The sequence below is a fragment of the Erpetoichthys calabaricus genome, chromosome 4, assembly GCF_900747795.2.
Source record: "Erpetoichthys calabaricus chromosome 4, fErpCal1.3, whole genome shotgun sequence".
In the NCBI taxonomy this organism is placed as follows: Eukaryota; Metazoa; Chordata; class Cladistia; order Polypteriformes; family Polypteridae; genus Erpetoichthys; species Erpetoichthys calabaricus.
In genome coordinates, this window is record NC_041397.2 from 325,468,295 (window position 1) to 325,480,350 (window position 12,056).

The window sequence follows — 12,056 nt, forward strand, 5'->3', positions numbered from 1 at the left end:
ATCTCTTTGAGCCAGTCTGCGGTCCCCATGTACTTCAAAAAGACCACTGTCATTCCAGTGCTAAAGAATTCAAAAGTAACATGTCTTAATGACTACAGCCCTGTAGCACTGACTCCTACCATGATGAAGTTCTTCAAGCAGTTGGTCAAAAGACACATCAACTCAATCCTCCCCATCTGCTCTAAACTCACTCCAGTTTTGTTACCGTCTGAATTGCTCCACTGATGATGCCATCTCCTATACCTTGCATGCTATATTATTTCACCTGTAAACCAGGTATACATATGTCAGAATGTTGTTTGTTGATTTCAGCTGAGCATTCAACACAATCATTCCCCTGCAGTCAGTGAGAAAACTATTTTTCCAGGTCTTTGACACTTCACTGTGTAATTGGATTCTGGACGTTTTGATAAAGAGGCCACAGTCAGTGCACAATGGCAGCAGAACATATAATACAGTAAGGCTTAGCGCAGGTGCCCCCCAAGGCTATGTGCTGAGCCCAGTGTTGTTCATGCTGCTTACCCACAACTGCACTGCCAAGTCTGAGTCCAACGTCACTGTCAAGTTTGCAGATGTTGCAACCATAGTCGTTCTCATCAGTAATGATGATGACACATCCCATAGAGAGGAGGTTGAACTTCTGGTGAGGTGGTGTGGTGAAAATAATGTGTCTCTATACATGCACCGGTCAAAGCCAAAGTCTGTTAGTTACCTGCTTCAACTCCATGCCTTGGCTTGTTTCAGATTCCTACATCTCTTGTGTAAAGAAGTGCTTCCTGGCTTCAGTTCTAACTGCGCTTCTCCTTCATTTGAACTGAGGCCCTCAGGTTCCATTTAGTCCTCACCACTGCCTTATAACAGTTCTGTGTTCTGTAGCTGCTAGAGGAATTAGCATCAATCCTCGAATAGGCTGAGTTAGATGCAACACTGATTGCATCTCCTACTGATGATCTGTGCTCATCCAAACCAGAAAGCAGAGATTTTGCTGTTTGTCATGAGAGTTAATAAACATTTGTATTTTTTGATGCATTCAGCATTGGACTTGTAACCGCACATCTAGTTGTGCACATTAACTAAATAAAACATATTAGGATTACTGTGGTCATTTATTTATTTAACAACAACTCAGATTAGATTTCTTTCTTTTTTATCATTATTATTACATGTGGATGTTTCATAAGGTCATATATTTAAAATAACTTTGTGATGATCTGAGAGCAGAAACAATTATATTCCTTTCAAACAAAAATTGTGACCCCCTGCAGTTCTCCAAAGATACAAAGATAAAGATTGAAACATGAACTTATGTGACCTTGTGGACAGCTTTTGAAAATGTTTACCTTATGACTTTGGATGCAAAGAATTGAGACCAACTACTTTGATAACCTCAAAACATAACTGACCAAAGGAATGAGGTAGAAATGAAAATAACAATCTTAACCAACTAAAATTTACTTACTAAGTGTCATTAGGTACATTTGAAGACTGTTTTCCTCAAAGTCAGGATTCAAGAAAAGCATTTTGTGGCTTCTGGATACATTTAATCTTAACAAACAACTAAAGAATGATCTGTCTACGAATGAAGAAGATATTGTAAGGTTTCTAATCTCTTTTGGGGCTCTCCCCAACAGGACAACACGCTGAAGAGCATCCCAAAGCGCGATCGCCGTGTCTGTGGAAGACAGCTTCTCCATTGTTGAGGCCACCGCGCAGGCTCCCAGCGCTGTAGCAGCTCGCCGCGAAAGCAAATCTGAGTCGATCGCGGTCATGCTATAAGCACCAGTCACTGATGGGTGATGTAAGGAACATTATAAATGCAGGGAACATGATTACTTGGCCCCGGCCCTGCCTGTCTGCTGTGTCTGTGTATAGAGGAGTGGTAGATCCCGCTACAATAAATAAGCGTGCTGGTCCTGTTTCAAGCTGAATAAAGCTGGTGTTGCTAAAGTACTGAAACTCAGCCTCGTGATTTGGGGTGCAAGACAACGACTCGCGTGTCACAATATGTTAACTGATGCTGTAGTTCCTCATATGTTATATAAAAAAAAGTTGAAAACTAGTTTACTTCTTGATAAATTTTAGGTAAAACAAAAAAAACAAAAGTACATTTGGACCTTTAAGTGAGTAAGCATTTAGGATCCTAGCCCAGTTTCTGTCTACATGCTTATGTGAAAGTGAATTGTTCACTGTTAAAATATCAAAATAGGGTAAGTCTCCATTAAGACTCTCTTTAATAATCATTTATTCTAACTATTGATAATTTGTGTCATTAAATGCCAGTACATTCTTTTCATTTACAATTACAGTTCAAGTCTGAAACATGAAAAAATAAATTATGTACTGTGCATATATTTATACATATTTTTTTGATTAAAATATTTTCACATAACTGATCATTTTGTAATTTCCTTTTTGTAATTTTTATAGGGATTCCATTGAACTTTTTTTTTTCTTTTTTTTTGTGTAGGGCTCACTACACGACTGTTGTGTTGCATTGCTCAAAATGTCTCCAGTTGGCCAAGTCTGGATGGATGTTTAAGTTCAAGTCAGGTTTATTGTCAGGTGTCCTTAGTACAGTGAAATCCAGACTTGCTTGTCTCTTTAGAACATTTAGCAAAATACAGAAAAAATAAAATTCAAAACTTAACAAAACCACAAATGAATAAATAAATAGGACATATACTTAGCATGAGAAATCATCATGCAGACATGAGGAGGATGTGCAGACTTGACACAGAGAAGGACAAACTTAAAATGACTGAAGCAGCGTGATTTATATGCCCAGTAAATATCCACAATATTAACATTAAAGAAAAAAAACTACAAAATGTACAGTACAGGCTGACACATTTTGGGATTTAGAAAGCTTTTGTTATGTCCACCAAAAAGAATTACATTGAGTGAATGTGAACAGGGACCATAAAATAGGTCATGTAAGAAAGAGCCGACAATCCTGAAAAACTGTGACAATGAGGAAGGTTGCCGTGTTTTCACAAAAGTATCATGTAAAAGTCATGTGAACAAGCAGGAATCATCACTCATGTTATTCTCAATGGATGAAAAACAAGCTCAAAGCCCTTTCTTCTCCAGAGAGTTATGTAATCTTGTCCTGTGTGGCCATGAAGTGACTGTGTCATTGATGTCACACTGATACATGTGCCCTCCTGATTTGTGACCTTACTGTGCTACTTGTGAACTCACTAATGTTGACTGGCCTCCATGTTTTATCTTCAATGCCTCTTTATACAAACAGAGATGACCTCTTCAGTGTTACAATCAGAGGCACAATGGAGTATAAAATCTGATGTCCTAATCCTTAGTTAATCCTTAGTGCTGCTTTTGTCCTAAATTTTAAAACAGAACTAGAATGACATGGAATGTGTCCCTCTGCGACTTCAGATTCACCCACAACTGTGTCTTGGTAGGCCTACCTCAGTGGGCTCTCAGGAAGTGACTGCTGACCCCTCTCATACCACTAATAAGGAGAAGCACAGCAGTGCAATGGCACCTGCCTGAGGTTGAAAGGCACAACGGCTGTGTGTAACTGGATTGTCTTGCGTTGTGCTCTAAATGGGCTGTCTGGTGTTCGACATGTGGTCTTGTGCTTTCATTATGATCAGCAGTCCGGTCAGTTCAGTTAAGATTACAAAGTTAAATGTGTTTCTTACATACCTGTTCACATTTTCTTCACTCAGATATCACATATCAGCAGATTCCACATCTTTGTGGCATATCAGGGTTCTTCAAATGCGGCCTCCTGTGCCCACTGCATTAGAGCCGAGGCCCTGAGATTGTGAGGCCTGGCTGTCTTCATTTGCTCTTTCACTTCTTTCATTTTCACTTTAACATGGCATCCAGCTAAGAGGAACACACCTGAGCCTTGAAGAGACAGAAGAAGCTAAATAAAGAAAAACAGGCCAATGAAAAGGAAGACGTGAGAGGCTCTCTGAGAGTCCCTCACAATCTTTTTACAGGTGTGGCATATTATGAAACAGGGTGCTTTAATTTAATTGCGAACTCCAGCATGAATTTGTCTGCCCTTCCCAAAGCCACGTGAGCAGGTCGAGACTCGCCACACTGACGGCTTCATACCTGACAAACAAGCGTCTTCAGTTTCTTGGAATCAATTTGGAAGTTCAGCGCTGGTTTGGCCCGTTGCCTGTCTCTTTAATAAAACACCAGTCTTTGATGTCGAGCATGCTGTATATGAAATAAATGAAACTTAAATAAAGAGGAGCTGAGCATTGAAGCACATGGCTCCTCGCCTCACAGATAAAAGCTCAGTTAACACAACGTCTGCAAAAGCAGCTGCAACTTCTGACAGCATAACCTGTGATAGCCATCTTCACAAGGGGCTGCTGGAAAGTTTAAGAGTCGTAAATGGAAACAAAGAGCCACAGAGTCAGACATTTCTGGACCTCCAAAGTCTCACAATCAATCAAACTGTAAGAGAAGCTCCCTCATATTTTGCTTGTGGTCAGGAGGACTCGTCTTGCCAGGCTTCTCTCTTTCAAGGCATCACAGGCTGTGCTGGAAATCAGCTACTGGAGGTAAGTCAGTCTGATTCCAGGATGGCATATTTCAAGTCTGCTGAACACAGACAGTAGAAGGCAATGCTGTATTCATTTTTACAGTTGTAGCTTAAAGGTTTTTGTCACATCAGTTCCTGGTTGCTCTTTACATTTTGAGAATTTATTAGCAACAATTTTGAAAGAACAAGAACACAACAAGAAGGCAAAAAATGATATTCTATTCAAAGTGACTTACTACACAGGCAGGTGATGTGGTGACTTGCTCAGGGTCACACGGTGTCAGGGCTTGAAGTCCAAAGCCTTTAACCACTGCACCACACTTAATCAAAGCAGAATTAAAAGCTAGAAAAGTCCAATCTGAATTTACAGAGAAGTGTTGCTGAAGAAACTCAATGCCCAGATGCCCTCCTGCCTGGCTTATAAAGCACTGGAGGTGGTCTCTCAATGGGCCCCACCCTTCTGGTTCAATTTTAAGTGCACAAGGCACATCCACAAATGGACAATTTGATATGCAATTAACATAATTCAGCAATAGAGAATTAGACAAAACAATATAAAATAAATAAAATGCAGAAAGAATGAAAACCAAAGCATAATCAAGAACACAATATCCATCCATCCATTTCCAAACCTGCTTAATCTGAGTTATGTCACAGGGAACCGAGAGTTTATCGCAGGAATCATCAGATGCATTTCAGGAACAATGTCTGATATAAAATAGCAGCGGCCCCTACACTGCCCCCTGCTGGTGGCTCACTTAACATTGGCCAATTCTGATGAGGTTCCTTGAACCATCACCCTCTGCACCCATCTAAAAACATCACCCTGAACTCCCACTTCTTTTAGTTTGATGCCCACCCTCTCATGTGGCACCTTATCAAATGATTTCTGAAAGTCCACATCAATAATCTCATCTGCTCCACTTTGATCGTATCCTTTTGTTGCCTCCTCAAAGAATTCCAACATGTTAGTAAAACACGACCTCCCTCTTCTGAACCCATGCTGACTGTTCAGAATAACTCCTGTCCTTGCCAGGTGTTGCTTAATCTTATCCTTAACTAGTTGATTACCCAGTGGCTTTGCTCACTGAGTGCAAGGGAAAAAAATAAAATGTAGACTATAAGTTATTAAACAGTAAAACATTAACATTTTAAGAAGTAAAGATAGATACATTGAGCACTACTGGAGTGGTTTCGGGTAAACTACATTTTAATGGCGCTATAACACAACAGGTAAGTGGTACTAACAGCAACCTAAAATGTATTTGGATCATCTCTCGGTAGTAGATCCCTTTTGAAAGGAGCTACGCGACGGCTGTGGTATAGAAATTACATTTTCTATGTGAACGTCCAAATTTCTGCCTGTGGTAATGTGCCTTACTGGCATTACCAGCAATTAAAGAAAATTAGTTTTGTGTCCTCTGCAGTGTTAAGAGAGAAAGGCTTTGGTTTGGGATAAAAGGAAAAAAGGTATAAAGAAAGGAAATTTGCCCTTTTCTTTTATATAGTGTAGAGAGACGTCTTCGCTGACGATATGAGCGCCTTTTGGGGAGCGTCGCGGAGGGTCTCATGTAGACTGGAGAGACGGCCCTCCCATTAACCGGCCGGGATGGCACTGTCGGTCCTGTGCGTGCCTCCCGTGACCTTATAACCCTATACATGCAAAAGAAAGTGCGAAGTGCCTTAATATTAGTTTGCCGCGGTTAGAAAAGGGATCCCGTGTTTGCAATTGTCTGGGCTGTAGCTAGTGATGGGCCGCTCGATACTGAGGTTTCAACACTGTGTCGAGCGTTCGAAGCACTGGAGCTCAAAGCGCCGCTTCGAGGCTTGCTTCAAATGCGCCCGTCACGTGATTTTGAGGCACGCTGGCGTAATGACGTCATTGATATCTGCGCAGTCAGCAGTCGATTTGGTCTCTCACTAGGCTGCTAAAGTGCTTTGGCTCAAAGCGTAAAAGCAGTTGTTCCTGCAACATCGATAAGGTGCGCTAACCCGAATTAAAGTCCTAATTGGGGCTCGCATATGTTGAAATAAGGATTTTGTATAAAACAGTTAAGTAGTACTTGTCTGAAAGTTAACAAATATATTTTGGAGACATTATGAACGCTTTACATGGGGCACCTTTTTCCTTGGTGTGGAATCGTGTCCACCTAGAATCTGTAACAAATTAATGAGCATATTTTGCGTAAGGTAGCACGTATTATAACAATCCAGAATCTACTCTACCCCATGTCGATCGTATCAATAAGGCTAAGAAACACTTCACTAAAGCCGACGTGGTCATTACACCAGTATATGCGCAAGACACTCTCATTAAATGTTTTTACTATTCAGTGATTTCCAAAAAGCAATGTGAGTAAAATCGTGTGCTGCATAACTAATCACAAGTGTCTTTAAAACAGAATCAGCGCCATCCACAGTGTCTTCTGCAGTTTTAGGAAAGCCTCGGGAGTTTTGCGTTAATGAGACAAAAAAGCTGTAAAGAAACTTTGCAAATTCATGCAGAGGTGAACATAAAGATCACTCAAGTACTGACAAGAAGGAGCAGCTGGATAAGCACATCTGGAGCCAAACTTTCAAAAAAGCACCTGACTTTGTCAGCAACATCCTTTCCTTGTGAATGCATCTTATCAAAGGCTGTGCTGGGGGGGTAAATAAGTAATCTTCCGAACTGCAACACAACAGAGTAAATCATTGATGTAAATAGAATTATTGAAAGACTAAGCTTTTGTCGTTTCTGTTTTCTTAAACCATCTTCAGTCCCACAATCCCCCGCAGTCACTGTCACGTTTAACGTTCCCTGCTCCTTACCTGTCTTGTTACCCAATGCATCAACAATCAGTTTCATTCAAGGCTTTACCGTCCTTCCTTTCATAGACATAAAATAAGACACACATTCCCTCTACATACGTGTCCAATAATAATAGTAAACTGGCAGGAACGAGAAAAAGCACAAGATGGGAATATGCATGACAAGAGCCTCGGCATCAGGGTGAGGATGTGCCTTGTCACCCATTACGTGAGCTCGTCTGCCACCCTTCAGTTGCACTGGCACACCTTACACTGGGGGGCAATTGCAATGGAGAATACCGACAATGTACACCTTCAGAAGTGGAATAAATCGACTGTATAAGTAGAACATTTCAGATAAACTATGAATTTTGTTAATCATAAACAATGCAACATAACTATTATATGTGTTGTTACTTTTTATTTATTCTCACCAAACGTTACATATCTACATGGGAAATGAACATGGATAATATGTTTATAATCATTCTCACTAAAATACACTGTCAAAATATATTAATGAGCAAACTGAGACACATTGGCCTTTAGGAAATATCAAAAAGCGTGTGCGCTGTCATTTAGGACACAATGCATTGTTAATGTCACGTACTCTCTACTGACGCGATGTCATGAAAACAAAGAAACAGCACAGTCCGTGCAAACTCATATCCTCCTTGGTTTTTGACCTTATGATTAATTGTCAATATCAAATCAATAAAGTCATTTTAAGAAGATGACAAGTCTGCTATAGTCAGTTCAATTAACTACAGCTTCCCAACCTTCCCTCGACAGTTCGATTCGCTCGCTATCCGTCCAAGCTGAAAATATTGTTAAATGGAGGAATTGAAAAAAAACCTTTCACATGAGGAGGATCAACGACGTGAACCCCTGGTGTTGTTACTGAGAGACAGTTGCGATACCATTGAGCCACCTAATGGGGATAATTAATGAGCTCCACACAACTGAACTACTACTACTGTTCTTACTGCGGCGGATGTAGAAATACAGTATGTTGTTTGACATATGCACGTTAAATTGGTTTAATTGACACGAGAGTATCATTGTTGTATTCTCCTAATGAAGACAAAAAAATTATATTTATAGATGTATACTATATGATGTACGGTTTTGAACAAAATTAAGCATTCCATAAAAAGGTTGCACGATTTACCTAATCTTTTTATATATATATATAAAGTTGATATATCACAATATATCTTTGACACTATGTATCAGACAAAGGAAATCACAGCAAACCACAAGAACAATAATTACTTCTCAGCAACTACCTGAATTGTAGTTTAACTATATTAAGTGAAGTGTGTAATGTCAATACGAATTACAAAATATAACTAGAGAGTTAAGTGTCAGATAGACTCTCAAAATATAGAGGTCAATGCCTTTGAGTGTGCTGAGGCTTCACAAAGATTCAGTAACCAGTGACCATGTCTGCTCGAGACTTCGAAGCCCTATCATGATCCAATCTCAGTACTACGCATGTCTGAGGCTTCGGAGCCCCGTCATGAGCTCAGGACTACACATATCTGAGGCTTCGAAGCCCGTCATGACACAATCTCAGTACTACGCATGTCTGCTCGAGGCTTCGAAGCCTTTGTTAACCCAGTATGCATGTTCAAGGCATCGAAGCCCCGTCATGATGCAATCTCAGTACGCATGTCTGCTCAGTGCTTCTAACCAAGCTTGAATACATTACAATAATACAATTATAAATTATACATCATATAAATGCCAACTTGTAGAATGCATAATGCTGGAAAGAAGACCTTTAGTAATACGGGTGACGACACATCTCTCACTATAATACTCTCATAAATATCCATTCTTCGCCTCATGCAACGTTTTCATGCAACACTGAACGTATGTCATATAGTATACATCTATATATCATTGTTTTTGTCTTTATTACATACATACATACATACATACATACATACATACATACATACATACATAAAAAACATTCATTATATACATCCACCCTGCTGAAAACAGTAGTGGTGCAGCGGTAGTGTTGCCGCTCCATAATAAGGCTTGTGTGGGTTTGGGTCCCACGTCCACCCGTTATGAATTGTGATGCAAAAGAGTCTGTTTTTTTTTTTTTTTTTTTTTTTTTTCATTTAACAGCAAATTCCACCATGGACTGAGAGCGAGCAAGGCGAGAACACTAGTAAAGATCTATCAAATGGAAATGGGCATCTTGTTTTATGTCTATAACAAAAAAAAAATATTCGAGTGAGGATTTCAACTGTTATTGTAATTGTTGATGGTGGGTTTAGCGGTTTAAATTTTTAAATGTTAAATTAATAAGGTGGAATGTGTTCTTACTTTGAGTGTTGGGGGTGGGTGGAGGAGAGCTACACAGTAAATGTGTTAGTAACTGGGATTGCGCCTCTATAACTGGAAGATTGCTTAGGAATGATACAGACTGGACAACTATATGTTTTAGGAAATGTTTTATTATTACGCTGTGCTGTGACTAAGACAACTTTTTACTGATTGCCTGTCCGGACCTTGAAGATGTGTTCACGAGGGAGGGATGCAAATGCTTTTTTCGGCAGCAGGTCCAGATGTGTTTATCCCGCTGCTTTTTGTTGTTGCCTCAGCACTCAAGAGGATCTTAAATGCCGACCTTGACCGATGCACTGCTCACCTCGGAGTGTCCCGTGTGTGTCTGCGGTGTGTCGGTGACTGATCTGCGCCGTGTCTCTCAGACACTCTGATGTGCTCCGAATTGACACCTTTGAATGTTTGGTGCAGCAGAGCAAATTCAACCTGACCTACCACAGTGGGTTTGTTATCACCTTATTCAATGGAGGGGTTCATGGACGTCAAATGGCGATGAAGAGAAGATGAATTAATGTAAATATGTGAGCTGCCTTACGCAATTAGTCATCGCATTTTAATGGCGATTCTAAGTGGGGATGATTCCTCAACAGATCTCTTATGCGATCCTTCCACAGTATCTCTCAAAATTATTTAGTTCAAATTGGTTATAAAGATTTCACTCCAGATTATTTTTTAAATTATTATTAATTATGATGAGTCTGTAATTCGGATCAAATTCGGGCTAGCACTACGCTCAGAATTTAAAAAGCAATCATCTTAGTTATTTGAGCCACTGACGGCGTCTTTCCTTCGTAGTGAACTCGTTACTTTTGTGCTCCACAAAATATTGTAAAGTATTAATAAATGAAATATGTCAATACTTGATCGAATAATAACATCTGTGATTTAAGGATTTCACCTTTTCTTTCTCAAATGTGCTTACCTATATCATGGCAAAGTACAGGGTGTGGACGTTGACCCGGACACAGACAGGCAGACTCGTTCATGTCACCCAACACGTTTATTTTCCATTTTTACACTGCTCACAAACCCCACAGTCCCCAAAGTCCTGGCCACACAACACAGTGCCGCCTCCTTGTCCTCCTCCGACGTCGTCCTACTTCCACCCAACTCCTGTTTCTCTCTGAAGGGAGGCGGCCCCTTTTATACGCACCCGGATGTGCTCCAGGTGCTCCCCGGCAATCTTCCACCGACACTTCCCAGTGTGGCGGAAGTAGCGGCTGCGCACCCCGGAAGCACTCCGGGTGTCCCCTTTTTTCTTCCCCTCAGCACTTCCGGGTGTGGCGGAAGCGTTGGGGTCCAGGGTCCCCAAGGCATTGGGGCACCCCCTGGCGGTGACCACGGGCCTCTACAGGGTAGAGCTTCCAAGCTCTGTACCCGTGGCCCCCAAAGCAAACAGGGCGGTCACCCCCTCATGGTCTGAAGGAGGCACAAGCCCTCCTCCGGTCCTCCTGGGCGTCCCAGCTGGGTACCACCCCCATCTGGGCACCACAAGGGATAAACCTTTATTTTCTGTCTACTCCGTTTTAATTAAGTCAGACCAAAGAAAACATTTAAGGCTATTAAATGTGATCTCAAGAAAAGATGAGGGTTAATTATAATACTAATAACAGGAGCGATTATAATGATACAGTGCAAAAGTAAATACTAATTGAAAGAGGCGGGAATCCATGAGGTGAGGATTCTTATTTTGTTTAACTTTTGCTATCGTATAGTGCATTCTGCCTGTCGGTGTTAGTTATATTTATATTTTTTAGACATCAGACACTAGAAGCTGCTGACGAACCCTTCTCTTCGTTGTCAGTCTGTAGCAGCGAAAAAGTAAAAGCAATAAGAGTTTTAACAGACATCATCGAAATGGATAAGTTTGTGTAATGTTAATGAAAATGGCCAGGAGGTGTCCCTAGAGAGGTGCGTGTCAAATGCTTTGAAGCTTCGATACGATTTCCGACACAATTGCTTCAAACGTGTTGATGCTTCGTATGGCTTCACTCCGCCCATCACTAGCTGTAGCTCAGGGGAAGGAGGAAAAAAATTAAAAGTGCCTACTTTCACTTAAGGCAGAAGCGCAGTCACCGTCTCAAAGGCCGGCACAGCTACGCATGCGCGTGCCAGCTGATCGACTTTTATAGTATTTTTGCAGGGCAGGAGACACCACTTTTTGCCGACATGTTCACATCATCGCGTGCCTACGGAGGGATGACGTGGAACAGGTTAATTGTCTTGCGCCGAATACAAAAAGGAATTACAGCTCCTGACAACCTTGCACTACGTGCCTGTGATTCAAGAGAAAAAATTCTAATAAATGTGGACGCTGCCCTTCCGTGCTTAACAGGCAGAAGGTCCAAACAATTCCCAAGTCCAACAC

General features: G+C 41.0%; 2 protein-coding genes across 8 annotated transcripts in view; one reads left to right on the forward strand and one right to left on the reverse strand.

Moving 5' to 3' along the window:
* The window catches only part of LOC114643553 (protein NLRC5-like), a 5,922,889-nt gene that overhangs the window by 1,012,860 nt on the left and 4,897,973 nt on the right, over positions 1–12,056 (forward strand). The gene's annotated exons all lie outside the window — the stretch shown is intronic.
* The window catches only part of LOC114641980 (NACHT, LRR and PYD domains-containing protein 3-like), a 1,026,505-nt gene that overhangs the window by 802,960 nt on the left and 211,489 nt on the right, over positions 1–12,056 (reverse strand). For 2 of the 7 annotated variants that reach the window (XM_051925827.1, XM_051925822.1), the window contains exon 1: positions 3,673–3,887. The exons of 2 other annotated variants lie outside the window; for them this stretch is intronic. The gene's annotated coding sequence lies outside the window, so the exon portion shown is untranslated. Of the gene's footprint in view, positions 1–3,672; positions 3,894–12,056 lie in introns of those variants that run through there. 3 more of the 7 variants (XM_051925828.1, XM_051925824.1, XM_051925823.1) reach the window with 3 other exon arrangements.